Source organism: Daphnia carinata, chromosome 5 (genome assembly GCF_022539665.2).
Source record: "Daphnia carinata strain CSIRO-1 chromosome 5, CSIRO_AGI_Dcar_HiC_V3, whole genome shotgun sequence".
In the NCBI taxonomy this organism is placed as follows: domain Eukaryota; kingdom Metazoa; phylum Arthropoda; class Branchiopoda; order Diplostraca; family Daphniidae; genus Daphnia; species Daphnia carinata.
In genome coordinates this window covers 9289062-9306007 of record NC_081335.1, presented here as the reverse complement: position 1 = coordinate 9306007, position 16946 = coordinate 9289062, and the positions used below count along the sequence as shown (strand labels likewise).

General features: G+C 41.5%; 3 non-coding genes across 3 annotated transcripts; all 3 read left to right on the top strand.

Annotated features, from left to right (window-relative positions):
• Nucleotides 1-5889: 5889 nt before the first annotated feature.
• On the top strand, nucleotides 5890-5973 carry Trnah-gug (transfer RNA histidin (anticodon GUG)). Its single transcript is given in 2 exon segments — nucleotides 5890-5926; nucleotides 5939-5973. It is a non-coding gene; the product is annotated as a tRNA-His (tRNA).
• A 402-nt stretch (nucleotides 5974-6375) lies between these two features.
• LOC130685783 (U4 spliceosomal RNA) lies at nucleotides 6376-6517 on the top strand. The gene has a single exon (XR_008999674.1). It is a non-coding gene; the product is annotated as a U4 spliceosomal RNA (small nuclear RNA).
• A 476-nt stretch (nucleotides 6518-6993) lies between these two features.
• On the top strand, nucleotides 6994-7113 carry LOC130685790 (U5 spliceosomal RNA). Its single transcript, XR_008999678.1, has one exon. It is a non-coding gene; the product is annotated as a U5 spliceosomal RNA (small nuclear RNA).
• The last annotated feature ends 9833 nt before the right edge of the window (nucleotides 7114-16946 follow it).

The window sequence follows — 16946 nt, the reverse complement described above, 5'->3', positions numbered from 1 at the left end:
GTGCTCTGGATGCGAGCGGCCACCTCTTAGCTGTCATCTACCGCTCTGTATGGACTTATGGGGTTCCATCCTGTTGGAAAACATCGAAGACAGTCCCCATATACAAGAAAGGCGACTCGTCAGAGTATGGGAACTTCCGGCCAATATCTCTTCTGCCAACCATGTACAAGATCTTCTCAGGAATACTCTCCTCGAGAATAATGGCCACGGCGACGAAACTAGGATGGATGTCACCAGAGCCAAAAGGGTTTCTTCCAGGTGTCAGGGGCATCCAGGAACACACACATCTCCTTCACACTGTTATCGAACAGGCGAAACAGTCAAAGAGGGAGATGGTGATTGCCTGGTTGGACCTCTCCAATGCTTTTGGATCGATCCCTCACCCGATTCTAAATTGTCTGTTTCAGAGTCAGGTAAGTAGGTATATAAATACCGGGTTCAAATGAACCCCGGTATTTAAGATTGATTGATTTTTCGACCAAGTGGTGTTGCGGATTGCCTGAAACCTTTTCAAGTTATCTTGGCCCACTTCCTTCCAAACATTTTCCTCTGCTCTCAATTCTTGACGGCTGGGTAATCGCTTACGTCGGCAGCCGGCGAGAAGGTGTGGTTTGGCGTAAACTGCGCGGCGTCAATTGACGTCGGCCTTCCGGTAACCAATCCAGCCGTCAACCCCCTTTTCGTTTTTCATATTCCCCACACGTATGTCACTGTTAGGCCCCCACATTAACAACTTCATTTAATCTGTAAACTGTAAATTATTTTGTTCTAGTAAAAGTTAATGTAACCGCACTTTCATTTATTTCTGATGCTGTGTTTAAAAGTATTTTTTGTCGTTATTTTTCGCGTGTCCCTTTTTACTTATTTTGTGTCTCGTTTCGTGTGTGGGGATCTTCCCCTCTACTTTGGCCACTTAGTTTTTCATTGTCTGAGGGACAATGGCTGCCAAGTGGCTCAATAGCGTAGATGTGGATTTCGGGTTTCAAAGCCCGAGATTGAGTATGCGTGCGGTGCATGGCTTCGTACGTAGTTTGAAAGTTGAGCCGCAGGATCTCTTAGGCCTAGTTGCTGTGCTAGATACGAGAAATCAGGTTGCTAGGCTTACGTTTACGTCAGAGGCATACACCTCAAACTTTTTGTCCCAACACAGTGGCATCGTCAGGACAGAATTGGAGGGGAAAGAAGTTTCAGTAGTTATCAGGGATAGTAATATTCAGGAGAAATTTGTTCGGATTGCAGGAATCCCACAGAATCTAGATTTGGGAGTAGTCCAAACCCGTCTAAAAGAATTTGGAACAGTAATAGAAGCTCGGTGGGAACGCTATCGAGTGGTAGAGGACGAAGTTTTATACCCTGTCCTTGCCACTTGGATGATTGCACGAATGACATTAACTAAAAATATTCCATCATACTTAACTATTGGCAGTTATCGTGCCACGGTTAAGTATGATGGACAGAAACCTACTTGCCGACTGTGTGACGAAGAAACCCATTTTAGTTACAACTGCCCAACTTTGAGACGAAACAAGGAACCTACCATTGCCCAAAAACCATTAGAAAAAGCCACCAAAAAGACAAAGACAATTACCGTAATCCCCGTCACTATTCCTTTAGTTGAAGACCCCATAGTTTCCAAAGCCCTTCTCGAGTGTGGGTTGCAAGACCCACTCTCAGAAGGGGCTCCCCACCTTGAAACCCCATCCTCTCCAGCCCCACTAGTTCAACCCACCGACAATCCCCTACCAAAGATCATTCCACTCCAAACCATAATACCCGAGACCCAACCCGGCACCTCTGAACCTATGATAGTTTCCATGGACTCGATCGAACCCGACATGGGGGACATTGAGACCATGGAAACCGACAAAACACCAGACCACGTTAAAGTCCCACCTGCAAACCGAAACAAAAGATTTAAACCCACCTTACCCAACCAGAACCCTAAACCGACCTTACCCGTTACCCAACCCAAGAAACCCACCAAATGACTACAAACTTAAAAATCGCATCTATCAACATCGGAGGAATTAAGTCAGTCGAGCGGCGTCAAATTCTTTTTAACTTTTGCAGGGACGGAAACTTAGATATTGTGGGACTTCAAGAGGTAGCATTTCATACTTGCCCAATTATTGAAAGCCGCTACCATTTGTTGGCAAATGTCGGTCCCAACAAAAATGGAACAGCCATTCTTATTAGACATGGTCTGAACTATTCTCGTTTACTGCTAGAACCTGACGGAAGGCTAATTTCTATTGACGTGAAATGTTTCACGTTCATTAACATCTATGCCCCGTCAGGTAGTCACGTTAAGACTGAGAGAAACAATTTCTTTCGACAAACCGTCCCTGCCTACACACTTACTACTCGACTGCCCTTCGTGTTGATAGGCGATTTTAACTGCGTTGACGACATCCAAGATAAGGCAACAACCCAGTCTCTCCCTATCTCACCTAATGTCGTCAGCTATGCTTTGAAAGAGATGGTTACTGGTCTTGATCTAGTAGACATCTGGAAAAAGCTAAATTATAACGAACCTGGTCATACCTTTCACTACCCTACCGGTTCTTCTAGGCTTGATAGGATATATGCTAGTCGATCCTTTGCAGACAAATTTTTAAATATTTGTTTGCAATCTTTATCGATTAGTGATCATCAGTCAGTACAATCTACTTTTACTTGCAATCTCGATCTCCCGCATCGTACTAGATCTCCTGCTGGGTTGTGGAAGTTAAATACTTCCATACTGTCAGAAGAAGGTTTTCAGAAATATGTCATTAACTTTATTCGGGAATCTGCCAATCATCCTCTTAGGGAAAGCAATGTAGCAAATTGGTGGGAGAGTGTCCTGAAACCGGGTATCAAGCGCATTTCGGTAGATTATTCTAGGCAAAGAGCTCGAATGGTTAGAGAAACCAAGTTTTTCTACCAGACTTGCATTCAGGAGATGGCCGAAGCAGATACCTTTGATTGGGTTGCCTTTCACCAGTTGAGGAAATTCTCAAAGTCTTGGGAGGAGAGCACACTCAAAGGGTATGGGATTCGTTCCCGCTGCTTTGAGGGCGAAGAAGTCGAGGAAGCTAATATCTTCCATGTTAATAGAGCTAGAATTAACTACCGCAAATGTCGCATTGATAAGATCATTGCCCAAAATGGCACTTGCTTATCGACCAAAGAGGACATTTCCGCAAATTGTTTCCCATTTTACTAAAATTTTTAAAAACCAACCTTCTCCTGACATACTGGCAGGGAATGATTTTTTAGAGGGAGTAAGAGATTGCTTGAAACCAAACCCAAACCTGACAGCACCAATTTCCCTTTTTGAGATTCGATCTGCCCTGACAGCCATGAAATCAAACAAGTCCCCTGGCACCGATGGCATTCCTTACGAGTTTTACGTAGAATATTGGGACGAGATCGCACCCCATTTCTTGGCTATGTTTAATCATATCCTGGAAAGGGAAACTCTGACGTCTTCGCAGGGACAAGCGGCGATTAGGCTAATACCCAAGTCGTCTGGACTTTGCGGGGTTTCTAATTTTCGGCCAATTTCTCTCTTGAACTGTGACTACAAAGTCATGGCATCTGTCTTAGCGAGACGTTTGAAGCAGACACTGTCATCTACCATAGGGCCTCACCAAAAAGGTGGGGTACCTGGTAGATTGATTTTCGATAATTTAGTACTTTACAGAGATGTCATTCAATACGTTGATGACCGGGGATGCCATGACTCTTCCAACTTTCCGATTCGGGGTATGGGCGCTGCCATTGTTGGAGTCGACTTTGAAAAGGCCTACGACCTGGTTAACAGGGAAGTCCTCTGGAGAATTCTGGATGTCATGGGCTATCCCACCACTTTCGTCCGTTGGTTGCAGACGATGTACTCTGTAACAGGAATGTCAATCCTCAACGGATCGGAGGTGGCTGGGGTGATTTCTGACATTCAATCGATTCGCCAGGGATGCCCCCTATCTGTCCATCTTTTTGTACTATACATTGAGCCTTTGCTAGTGCGTTTATCTCATGTTCTCAAGGGCATATCATTATTTAATGAAAAACTCACTGTCAGAGCCTTTGTTGATGACGTCACCATTTTCATTTCTTGTGACGAAGATTTTACCAGGGCAGGACAAGTCATTGACTTGTTCTGTCAGTGGACAAAGGCAAGGATGAATAAAGAGAAAACGAAAGCCCTTGGACTTGGGAATTGGAGCTCTAGGTCCACTTGGCCTCTTGAGTGGCTTGTATCAGCACCAACATTGTCCCTCTTAGGAATTAAGTTCTCCCATTCCATAGTTGAGACAGCTAATAGGGTTTGGAGTGATGCATTCGGCTCTCTAAATGGTATCCTGCGAGAGAATGCCTGTCGACGTTTCAATCTCTACCAGAGAGTAATTTTTCTCAAGTCGAAGGCTCTCTCCGGAACTGTGTTTATTGCACAGGTATTACCATGTAATCAAAATATGTCTGACCAGATTTTAAAGGCTGTTATGAAATTCCTATGGATGGGAAAAGTAGAAAGGCCGAACAAAACTGTAATATATCGTTCTGTGAGCCAAGGGGGACTGGGAATGGTCAACACACACCTCTTTTACCGTTCACTTTTCCTCTGTCCCACGTATAGAATCCTTGTAGGCCCCAGTAGTCCAGAAAGCTCTCTACTTCGTTATTGGATGTCCTTCCCTCTCCGCACCTTACTTCCCATCTACAAGAACAACACCGCACCTGTAGCAGTCATGAAGAGGCCCAACTACCTTCAGGAACCCCTGCATCAGATTAAACAACTGTTCGCCGCTTCCATCCTGGTGCAGGGGAATCCAATGGTTCACAGGAAAACATATAACCATTGGATCCTGGAGGTAATCACTCAGGGAAAGCTGGAGATCCTAAGGCCTCACCTGGATTGGCCACGAATCTGGAAGGAGACTGCAGCCCTGCCAAGCAACATCCGAGAGACCATGTTCCTCTTCAACCAGCGACTTCTCCCTACCAGGACCAGATGCCATCGGTTAGATCCCACCAAGGATGCTACATGCCCTATCTGCCTTCAACATCCAGAAACCGATGAGCATCTGACGTTCCAGTGTCCTGCACGCCTCATCGTTTGGAGCTGGTTGGAGGGAACTATGCGTCAAATGGGCTGCAGGTCGTCAAACGAAGATTTGATTCGTGGCCATTTTGGGCCAATAGGTAATCTCCGGCTAACATTTACTCTTCTGGCTGCTTACATCTTCATCACCTGGAAATCAAGACTTCACCACCGCACTCCTCGTCAAGAAGAAGTAGAGAGCTTATGGAAAACCCTTAATGCTCTCCCGGAAAAAACCTTGACTTTCCTTTTTCGTTATTATGTTATTATGTTTATATTGTTGTTTTGTTGTTATTCTATGGATTTCGATGTTCCCAATTGTTTACATTTGTTTATTTTTGTTTTTTTTGTAATTAGCCTACCTCAAATTTTCTTTGCATTTGTTTGTTTTTGTTTGTTTATTAAGAATGCTAACCCGGCATTGCCAAATTTTGTTTATTTATCTCTGCTCCCTTAAATCGTCTGCATCCAAGAACCCTTTTTTTGTTTGTTTTTTTTTTTTGTTTGTTTTTAAGATTCCTAACCCGACATTGTTTTGTTTATTTTTTGTTTTGTTTTTGTTCTATTTGTATTTCATCCTGTTTTGTTGTAAATTGCTGTATTGCCATGAAAATTAATTGTGAATAAAAGGTTATTTTACAAAAAAAAAAAAAAAATGGGTGACCGCTTGGGAATACGGGATGCTGTTGGCATTGCTTTTTCTTTCATTCAGTAATTTTTTTGTTTCCACCAATACAATTTGTTGATGAACCATAAACTTGATCGTGTGGAGCATTTTACAGATGCCAAATAATTTGAATTTGGCCGTGATCGTCTAGTGGTTAGGACCCTACGTTGTGGGGAAACGATAATCCGTAGTAACCCAGGTTCGAATCCTGGTCACGGCATTCTGAAGTTTGAAGGTAAAACACTATTTCATAGTAATTGGAAATGTTTCGATCGGTATTAATGTGAATTTTATCGATTTTATTGTCAAGTTAACGGGGACGGGTTCAGTGGAATTGTACTCCAAATTGAATCAATTCCTGCACGTTCATTTGATTTGGCGAAATGCACCGTAATATGCACACTTTAAATGAATTTTACCAGTCCATGGCGTGGTGTGGTCATAGGTGGAATATTTGTAAAGTGAACTATTATCTTTGTAGGTATGTGAATGTAAAAATGAGGGCAGCGAACTGTTAGATTTCAATGAAAAGCAGCACCTCTCTTGGTTTTCTTGATATCAACGTCCGTGCAGAATTGGCGAGAGAAAGGTTCAAGTAGTAGAGCCCTCTCATGTAGTGGTTAGCTTTGCGCAGTGGCAATATCATAATCAATGAGGGTCTACCGAGATGTGATTATTGCTAGTTGAAAACTTTAACCAATACCCCGCCACGATGGAGTGAAATAATCTTCGTCGTCGGCAATTTTTGATAGCTCCTCAGAGGGCTATTCCCTTAATGAACGTTAACATAGTTTTCCGTTAGTGATGGGCATTGTCTGCTAGGTTCTAGCATTTAGCAAGCGATTAGTTACTCGTTCCCATGGATATCGAAGGCCGAAAAACTTGTAGAATTACTGAACGAATCGCACTTTGTTCAACTAAGCGAAAGAGTTCAATACAAAGGTTTAAGAACTAGCAGAAGACTTGTCCTTCGTTTTCTTACCCAATTCAGCTTACCGATTTCGTTTGCCCTAGACTTCGTTTATGTTTCATCTAACCAGAATTAATTTAGTGCACAATCTAACGAAAAAATGATGTTTACATGAGCTTTACACAGCATCGTCTGTTTTACTCACTGTCTCAAATCTAACAGAAACCAGCAGTTGCTTTATGGTTGAATTTTTTGGGTTTACCATTGTTACTTTACCAAAGTGGTTTGAAGTTGTGAAATGAATAAATACCAACTACTTTCAGTTGATATTCACTCTGGCTCCCACTCAATAAACGGATAAATCTTTCGCCTTTTACTAAAGATTTCCGTGGGTGGAAGCATATGAGTCTATGACCTTATTTTTGAATTGCCTGGTCTTTAGACTGGGCACCCCAATAAAACACAAATAAATTCTTGTACGTAACCTAGGGAGTAGCTTGGGTGCAAATTTCGGATGAAAATCGATAAAAGAATATTGAGGTGTCTAATTGCAAACGCGGCCGAGGGCGCGAAGCGCCCGATGGCTGCAAATTCACGTAAATGTAAAGTGAAGCACGGTACTATCCACAATAGCAATTGAAAACGCGGCCGAGGGCACGAAGCGCCCGATGGCCGCAAATTCAAACATTCTACATTTCAAATCGAACTCACATTCACACAATTCGCTGTTCCATCCGAGGAAGTGAATTGAAAGCGAAAAACTTCAAAAAAAAAAAAAACCGTCAAACGCCCGCTATAATTGCCCGTCAACCCTCTTTTTGCCTCTGCCCGTCAACCCACTTTGCTAACCAAGAAACTCGCCGTTGCTGCCCGTCGACCCTCTCTCTGCCCACCGGCCCCTCTCTGTCCGTCGGCCCCCTAACTGCCCGTCGGCTCCCTCTCTGCCCATCGACCCACTCTCGGCCCGTCGGCCTACTCTCTGCCCGTCGGCCCACTCTCTGCCCGTCGAACCCAATCCCGGCCCGTCGGCCCACTCTTTGCCCGTCGGCCCACTCTCGGCCCGTCCGCCCACTCTCTGTCTGTTCGCCAACACACATGCTGTATGGTCCATCAACTTTTCGTTGCATTGGCCTGCCCTTCCCTCCCATTCCCAGCCCGTCGAAATGCCCGCTTTAGTGGCCCATCCACCCACTCTTTGCCTCTGCCCATCTTCCATCCCACAACTTTTGTCCGTCATGCCCCTCTTTATTTCCTATTTAACGCACCCGCTATCCCTGCCCGTCGGCTAACCTACTGTAGCGCCAACCCGTTTTAAGCCAAGCCCGTAGACTGAAAAATTGCCTAAAACCGCATTTCAACCCACATTTTAGTTTTCCAAATCCCCATCCCACCAATTCACTGTAGCAGACGCCGGTTTTGGCGCCAGACAATCACAACATCCCGCAGCCGGCGGTGGTTTCCAGCCAATCACAACAAATGCACAGCATGACAGGCTCCTCTCCCGATTTCCTTGTTTTTTTATATAGCATAGATTTCTCCCACCTTTGCCACCTCCCATATCTTAAGGCTAAGCCGCGGGTAGGGGCAATCTACGTGGCTGTGTAGGGGTGATCAAATATTTTGTCTACTTTTTATTTCATAGAATTCTGAACGGATTTTAAATAAAAAATTAGAAAGATAAAGAACATTCCTTTATCTTTCTAATGCAACAAACCCGATAATTTTACGTGCAAATATTTCTATACGAAAAAAAAATTCCTGCATAAGACACCGTTGGGACTATCCTACGCGTGTTAAAACAGGAAAATTGGACCGAGGTGATCCAATTCTTCTGGTGGGTACTTTATATTTGATTCTGTTTGAATGTAGTTCATGAAACTCATTGTACCACACTATACTCCAATTGAATACACGTATATTTGATACTGTTTGAATGTAGTTCATAAAACTGATCGTATCATACTATATTCACCTTGAACACACGTATATTTGATCCTATTTCAATGTAGTTCGCGCAACTCATTGTATCACACTATATTCACACAGAATACACGTATATTTGATACTGTTTAGATTTGCTTCATAAACCACGTTGTAGTATACTATATTCACATTGAACACACGTGGGAATGGAACACCTTGTTTCAATTGCCACATTCCGCATGCAAGTCCTCCCCACACGACACATCTCCTTCCTGGGAACCTCCTAAAAGGCTCTTAGCCTCCCCAGCGTATCAATCAAACCGTTGAGATGTACTGAGGAGGGCCACAAGAGGCTGGAAAATTGTGGAGAAACATGCCAATATTTTCAATTCAAGAAATTGTTGGTGATATGCTAGGAGTGCTTTAGGAGATCCCTCCATGAAAGTAAAACTAGTGAGTTTTAAAGTATCACAAAAACATTTCAAGTAGAATTGTTAGATAATGTAAATTTTGGGTTTACTATTTCAAATTAGAATGAAAAATTAGAAATTTAGAATTAGGTAACGATAGTAGTATGAAATAGTAAAAATTTTATGAAATTGGAAAAGTTTGTTATGGCCACTATAAAGTGCAATATAAGAAATACATATTTCAAATTTTGCTCTAATAGTATTTTGTTAAATGAACTCTAGGAAATACAACATAGTCCATGTTCTCCTGTAATTTTAATTAAAATAGCACAAGAAAAAAAGGTTTTGTGAATCATTTAAGTAATGAGTAAACACCATCGGTATTTTAAAAAGGAAGATGCATATAAGCCGACGATTTTTACGCCTTGCCTACCGGATTGGAGGCTCATCGTTCCAATTGAATCAATTTGTGTAAATAGTCCCATCTCTAAGTAGAAATAGGACTAATGCCTTGGAAAAATAGAATTGACCTAAAATATTTTAAGTCAGTCCTATTTCATCGCCAATTCCAATAAAAGATCAAGGTTTTGAATGTGAATTAACCATTTCAAATATTCTATTGCCTTTTAATATTCATTTTTTATTTTAATAACTTTTAAATGCTTGGTTCTATAATTGCTTCTGTATTGGTTCTATTCTATATGCTAATACCATGGCAGGTTATTGGTACTACCTGAGGATGATGCAAGAGGGACTGAAGAGCCTGTCAGGCAGCTGCCAGGTAACCAAAAAGAAGGTTCTAAGAGGAATTGAAGACGGTTATGGGGAAGACTGGGGAGGATAGTAGGATGTTCTGCGGAGGTACTTAGGAGCCAGTCGTGCCGTGTGGGGGCACTGAGGGCGCTGCTCCAGCAATGGTTCTGATTGAGCTGATAACGAAAGGAATTTCTTGAATTGATGACCGTGCCGGTGCAATTGCCATAGCTACTGTTTGTGACGGTGTTTCACCAACAAATCAGTTATGGGTAATTTTTGTATTTCTGGTGACAAAGGCGGTAATAATGCCATAAGTCATCCAATGGACGACGAAATCTTAATTCACTAGTTAACCGATGTGCCACACCTTCTTAAATGTACACGCAGTCATATGGAGAAGCATAGAATTGTTCAGGTAATTGAAAATTTCTTACTCAACGTTATACCTGTCGAGAATGTATTAACGTTTTATTTGATTCCGGTTTCAAGAATTAGAAGTGAACTATAAGTCTTATGAAGATTGTTCTGCGTTCAGAGAGGAAAACAACTTATGGTTTGTTGTCGGCTTACAAATGACATGCTACATCCAAATAATTTTCAAAAAATGAATGTTCGGTTGGCAGCGCGATTGTTTTCAAACACCAATGCACTAGGATTTTATTTGTATCACAATCAGACTGCCGAATCACCCGAGGAGGAGAAAATTACGGCACTGTTTGCAGGTAACCGATCCTTTCAACTAGAGATAAAAGGAATCAATCATAGCAATGTATTTCGTCAATTTTGAACCTATTTTTTCAGATTCAAATACCATCGAAAGGTTAACGAAACTGCTGAATGACATCTTCGATGTCCTGAATGGACGCTTTTGCAAAGAGAGTATTACAATAGCAAATTGGGCTGAGAAGAAAAACATTCTTGACAATATGCTAGCAGTTCTAGCCCACACCGAAAGGGTTTATTAAAAGGATAAAAGTAAAGAAATGTTTTGTTCCTATACAACACTTCGCGGATGGAGGATTACAATTCAGAGTGTCATTGCACTCACCGAAAAATTGTTTAACGCTAATTATAGTGTAGTCCTAACTGGTAAACTAAACCAGGATCCTGTGGAGGTAATTGCCATAAATGTTATGTCTTGACTATGTTATGATGATAATTTCCTTCATCGCTTTTTAGAGGTTATTTGGTATAGTTCGATCCGTGGACTCACATCCTACAGTTACTTCGTTTCAACACATTATCCGTTATGTATCACTCGGAGCCCGATTATCGTCGGTAGTGAAGGTTGCAAACGTTGAAAATTATGAAGAAATGAACATCTTAGTAAAGATGACTAAGTGCATACAAAGGACTGCTAAAGAATGCGACGTGCAAGCCGCTGACCTAAAGGCTGTTTTGGAAGACGAACGTCGTTGATTGCGTTGTAAAGTTTCTAATACCTCGTGTATTTTCAGTGAGTTGCCGAAACAACTCCGAATTACATGTTACAATCATGCAGTATTTATACTAGTAAAGGATACAAATTATGAAGGTGAAGTGGGAGGAGATACGTTCACTTTCACTTGTGAAACGCTTGAGGGATGTATGAGGTGTGGCTTCCTTTGGATAGCCTTTGGGCTCGTTACATTCCTTCCCCTCTACGGTAAGAAGAATTGGTCCTCCAATTTGCATTTTCCGTCACCGACTACAGTTGTTGCTATGGTTGAAAAATAAAACTTGTTCCTTCACCTAAAATTTAAGAAAAAAAGTTGTATGTGATTTTAATAAGGTTGTTGGTGTATTGTCTTCTTTCTTTTCTTCTTTTATTCTTGCTTTTCTTTCTGCCTGGTATTTCGGCTATGTTGATTACGGCTTGATCATTTTCCTCGCGGCTGTATTGTTGGTGTTCTTTTCTTCTAGTTTTAGCCAGGGAATTACTGTTATGTTTTAGTTCCCATTTTTGGAATATGGTTTGCGCTCTTGTGCTGCATGTTTCTGATCCAGCCGCGCGTCCATGGGAGTCTTTCATCCTTGCGTCTGCTCCGTGTAGCAGTAAAAGCTCGATCATGTCGATTCGGTTGAATCCGGCTGCTTCGTGTAAGGCGGTTTTGCCTGAGTCTTCTTGTTGGTTGATATTGATGATTCTCTTTGCGCAAATTTGGGTGGCCAGGTCCTCTAGGCCATACATGGCTAAATAATGCAAAACGGTTCTGCCGTCAGGTGTTGCAATGTTGATGTTAGTTGGTGTCCATATTAAATTTGCACATTCTTGGTTTTCGTGTGAGATTGCCAACATTAAGGGAGTTTCTCCGTTGTAGTTGCGAGCTGTAAATTCGCAGTTCTTATACTTTAGGATCCTCAGTAACAGTAGATCATTTTCGGCCGCTGCGATATGGCCAATTGTTTTGCCGTGATAGAGTATCTCTGGGTCCGCTCCGAAGGACAGTAAAAGATCGGTAATGTCGTACCTACATCTTCGTATGCTGGTGTGGAGTAGCGTCTGTCTCTTCGAATCTTTCATTGAGGAATGTGGCCATCTTCTGTCTCGGCCAACCTTGTTGCCTTTTGAATTTATTTTGGATGCACCTTCTTATTACCTGCATTGGAGCTCCCATCATCGTCAATGAAAGTTTTCCGTTTTCTAAGTCTATCATGGCTTGTCTTCGTAGTTGGATTTTTTCTGCTTGGGCTGCTGATAGCGATGCTATCGTTTTCATCCGACAATTTTTGCATGCCTCTGTTTCCCTTTTTTGGTCGTCCGGCTTATTCCGTTTTTGGGAAGGTTCACACTGAAGATAAGTGTTACTGTCATTTCCTAATATAAAATCAACACTGTAGACACTTTCGCAATCGGGTGCTATTCCACTATACGCCGTTAAACCCTCGTTTTCATCCTCACTTGATTCACTGCTGTCATTCGCTTTCTCTTTATTTGCGAAGAAGTCGTTCTTTTCTGTTTCTATTCCATTCCATCCCATGTATTGCACTAATTGCTTGTTTTCATCCGCACTTTTCGCACTTTCTTTTGCTCTGCAGTCCTGTTGACTATCCTCACTTTCGGTGTCGTTGATGGTGATTAATTCGTATACCTTTTCCATCTTCCTGGGGATGATGGTACATTTACAGTCGTAAACTTTGGTGATGAAATTATTTGCCATTTTGAGATGAATTAATGGTATGTGATGCACACTCTGAATTGTGAAACTTTGTTGGATTTATGCCGTTGAAACACTGGGAAGAGTTTCGCATTTTTGAAAATCTTTCAAAGTTTGTCGCATTGCTTTTTCTTTTCCCTTAAGTTCTTGTTTCTATTTTTCTTAATTTAATAACAGGTTTTCGTGCATTTAATATGTTGTCTGCTTCTTGTGTCGCGCTGACATGCGGATTTGCCGCAGGGCGATCCTGTTCGTTTCAAACTTTCTTTATTACTTTTTTAGTCTTTGTCATTTTCTTATAGGGGTCCTTGTGTTCTCATTCTTCTTTGTGAGTTAGTTTTCTTCGTTACTTTGAAGATTACACTGCTTGTGCCGTCGTTATGTTTGTTCCTTCGTTTTCCAGTGGGGTGTTTCTAAACGTGTACGTGTTTCATTATCGACCACAGATTGATATGGCCTTGCGTGGGCTTGATGACGCGATTTTTTCTACGAGCCTTTTCTGGAAATTCCGCGAAGAGGATCGGAGCCTCTTCTTCGGTTTGTTTCGACTGGCATTTAAAGTGTCGGGTTTGGTGACACTGGATTTCGGGTACAAACGTCCGGCGCACAACGATTACTATTATTCGTAAGTGTTGTTTTGCTTTATATAAAAAAATTTTTTAAATTCTTCTTTTGTATTATTATTTGGTTTTGTTATTGATTTTGTAGTTAGGCTGTTAATTGGGATTTTGACGTTGTTATTCGAGTTTGTTAGTTTGCCTGTTCAATTTTTGATTTTGGAGATAAGGTGTTAGTTGGAAATACAATAATTGTTATTTTGAGTTTGTTTGTTTGTTTGTTTTTACTATAAAGTTTCAGAGTATTGGATAATGGTAAGGATTTAAAAAAATGATAATCAACTTAATTGTTGGAGCTTTTAAATTCTGGTAAGTGCGTTATTTATTGGGGGCTGTTAATTTATTATGTAATTAACTAACTTGTCAAGGGCTACGTTTTGTGGCTACTTTTAATTTCAGTGACTTTGGGGATTTTCACTTTTTGGCTGAATTACCGCTATCTGCTTCTGACATGCAACGACATAGGTCTTCCCAGACCATCCCATACCCAACGACGTAAGTGCACGTGGTATGTTTTCCTGTACATCGTTTGGGTGTGTCAGTTTCTTCGACAAATGGGTATATTAATGAATTTGGTGCGCTTGGCCGTGGAGAGCGCATTTGACCTTGTCTTTCTGTTGTCAGTTGTGCTGGGGCGGCCGCTCTTATGAACGGTTGTTCGATTGCTATGTCTGAATGGTAATTTGTTTCTCGTCCTGGTATCATTGAGTTCGTGTTCTTCCTCTATGCCATCATCGTATCTGCTTGTAAACTTCCGTTTTCTGTGTATATGTTCTTTAATCTTCGAGATGGGATTGCAAATGATGAATATCCGTAAGCATACGAGGAAAAGCACAAGTCCAATCGCTGATAGACCTATTATTTTCAATTTGTCGAACCATGATAACATGTGGCCTATTTGATTATCTTGTTGCTCTGACATCACAATATCTCCAACAGACTTCGAATTTCCTTCTTGCATTCTGCCTACTAGGTCATTTAGGATATTTAATTGTTCCATCTCCATTGTCTCGTGTGCTGGGTGACTTTTCAGCGAGAAGTGGAAATCATTAAGGTGGAGTTCTTCAAATTCTGTAATGAGGTCTAGATTAGGCACGTGAATGCTAGGTTTCTGGCGTATCCAATCTCCTGTTGTAGAGTTGCGTTCCCAGGTGTGTGGATTTCCATTCAAATTCACTAACGGTGTTTTCCAAAAAAATCGGAAAATGGGTGAATTGACCATCCATCTGTTCCGATCGTACAGTTCTTTCCTTCGTAAGTAAAGAACGATTGAAATCCACATTTTGTTTCATTTGCTGATATAAAAATTCTTTTGGCTTCGCATTGTTGAAGTGTCATTGCTTGACCAAAGCCTTGTAGTCTCGTAGAGATAGGTAAACCTATTACTGCTGCGGCCAAAATTCCGTTGGTTTGAGCTAAGATAACGGCCTGTGTTCTTTTGACTGTCGATAGTTGACAATAAACATCTCGAATTTCTTTTGCGAGTTTGTTCTCGTGTTCTGTTTCAACGCTGATTTTATATTGGTCGTGCATTTTGCTTATTTCGTATTTAATCTTGTCGTTGAATTCTTCGATGTGTTTAGGTAGACCGCTTTCCACATGATCATTAATTAATGACTCTTTAGTTTTTTTATCCATTAACAGGGACTCAGCGGGTGGTAAATTTGGAAAGTTGTTCTCGATGGCCCGAATTTGATTTTCTTCTGTGGTAGACGTTGTTTCTGTTGTAGTTAATGGGGTCATTCTGGCTGTCTGTGTTGACGATTGTGGGGTCATTGGAATCTCTTTTACTGTCGTCGTACTTTGCGTAGTTGTGCTTGGTTGGTGCGTTGTTGTTGTTGCTGTTGTTGTGGAGCTTGTCGTAGTAGCCGTTGTTGTTGTTGACGTAGGCTTTGTGGTTGTAGTGGTTGTTGAAGTTGAAGTTGAAGTTATTTTAATAGTTGTCGTAGGCCTAGTAGTAGTGGTAGGTTTAGTGCTTGTTGACGTGATTATTGGTTTTGTAGTTATGGATGGTTTTGTTGATGTTGTTGTTATACTGGGTTTCGTTGTTATTTTATGTGTTATTGTCGGTTTGTTGGCTGCTGTGCTTGTAGCTGGATTATTTGTTGTCGTGGTTTTTACCGTTGTTTTTGTCGTTGTTCCCAAGGTTGTTTTTATTGTGGGCTTTGTAGTCGTCGTAACGCTTTTCGTTGTTGTGGATTTTTCTGTTGAGGGCGTGGCAGGGGGAGTGGCTAAAGTGTTTGTAAAAAAAGGAAGAGGAGGTGAAGAAAAGCGTCCCCATTGACCCTTTTCAACTTCAATTGGACGCAACGCGAACGTTGCGAAGCGGTAGACGACATTGCGTCTTGCCGAACTTATAAAGAGGAGCATCTTGAGGATAAAATCAGAGTGACCAAGACCCTTTATCGGAAGAAGGTGAAGTATCATAGTGTTAACTAAAGAATCTTGTGCGTTATTTGTGCGAACTATTAAATAGTCGTGTACTTTAACTAGGTGGATTAGAGTTATTAAAACTAAAATAGAATAGTGTCGTAAGTGTTATCAATACTTCCCTTCGGGGCCCGTGGGTGATAGTGAGCGACTTGTGTGCGTTCACCCACGGTGACGGGAACTGGATGTTCGAATTGTGTTCTTCATCAATTGACATCACGGTGCCTGAGTCGTGGGTGTAAAGTCGACGGGATTATTGTTGTTTTAAGTTCCTAGGCTTAATCCCTAAATCCTACAAGTAAGTAATCAAACCCCCTTTTTTCACGAATGCTACTCATTGTGACCATAGAGCTGGGCAATTCCCGATATTTTTTACATGGTCCGTCGAACCGGAATAATCAATGAGAAGGTTCATGAGGGGAGGGGGTGAGAATCATTCCTATAAGTTACTCTCTATTAGACTGAGTAAGTCGGTTCCTAGAGCGGCGCGATGCCAATAGAAAGCTCTACGGAAAATTCTAGTTCGGCGGTTCCTAGAGCGGCGCGATGCCAATAGAAAGCTCTACGGAAAATTCTAGTTCGGCGGTTCCTAGAGTGGCGCGATGTCGACAGAAGCTCTAAGGAAAATTCTAAAATTCGGTCGGTTCCTAGGGCGGCGCGATGCCGGATAAAAGCTCTATGGAAAGATTATACTTTCGCTAATTTAACGGGGAAATTAGTAAGCCGCGTTCAAGACGACGGTCCTATGGCGTACGACCTACGTTCCATTTTTAACAGTAAAAAAAAAAAAAAAAAAAAAAAAACGTCACTGCGAAGTATCGACGAATTGAACGCATGTAGATCGTTAGGATTGTTCACACCCAAGGGGAACTTAGATTTAAAAAAAAATGTTATTATCATTTTGTCATGCCTATACTTGATTGTTAAATTCTAATCTTAAATAATTCTCATTTCAGCACATATACCCCAGTTAAAATGGAGAAAACACTTCGGCTAATTGAAATTTATAG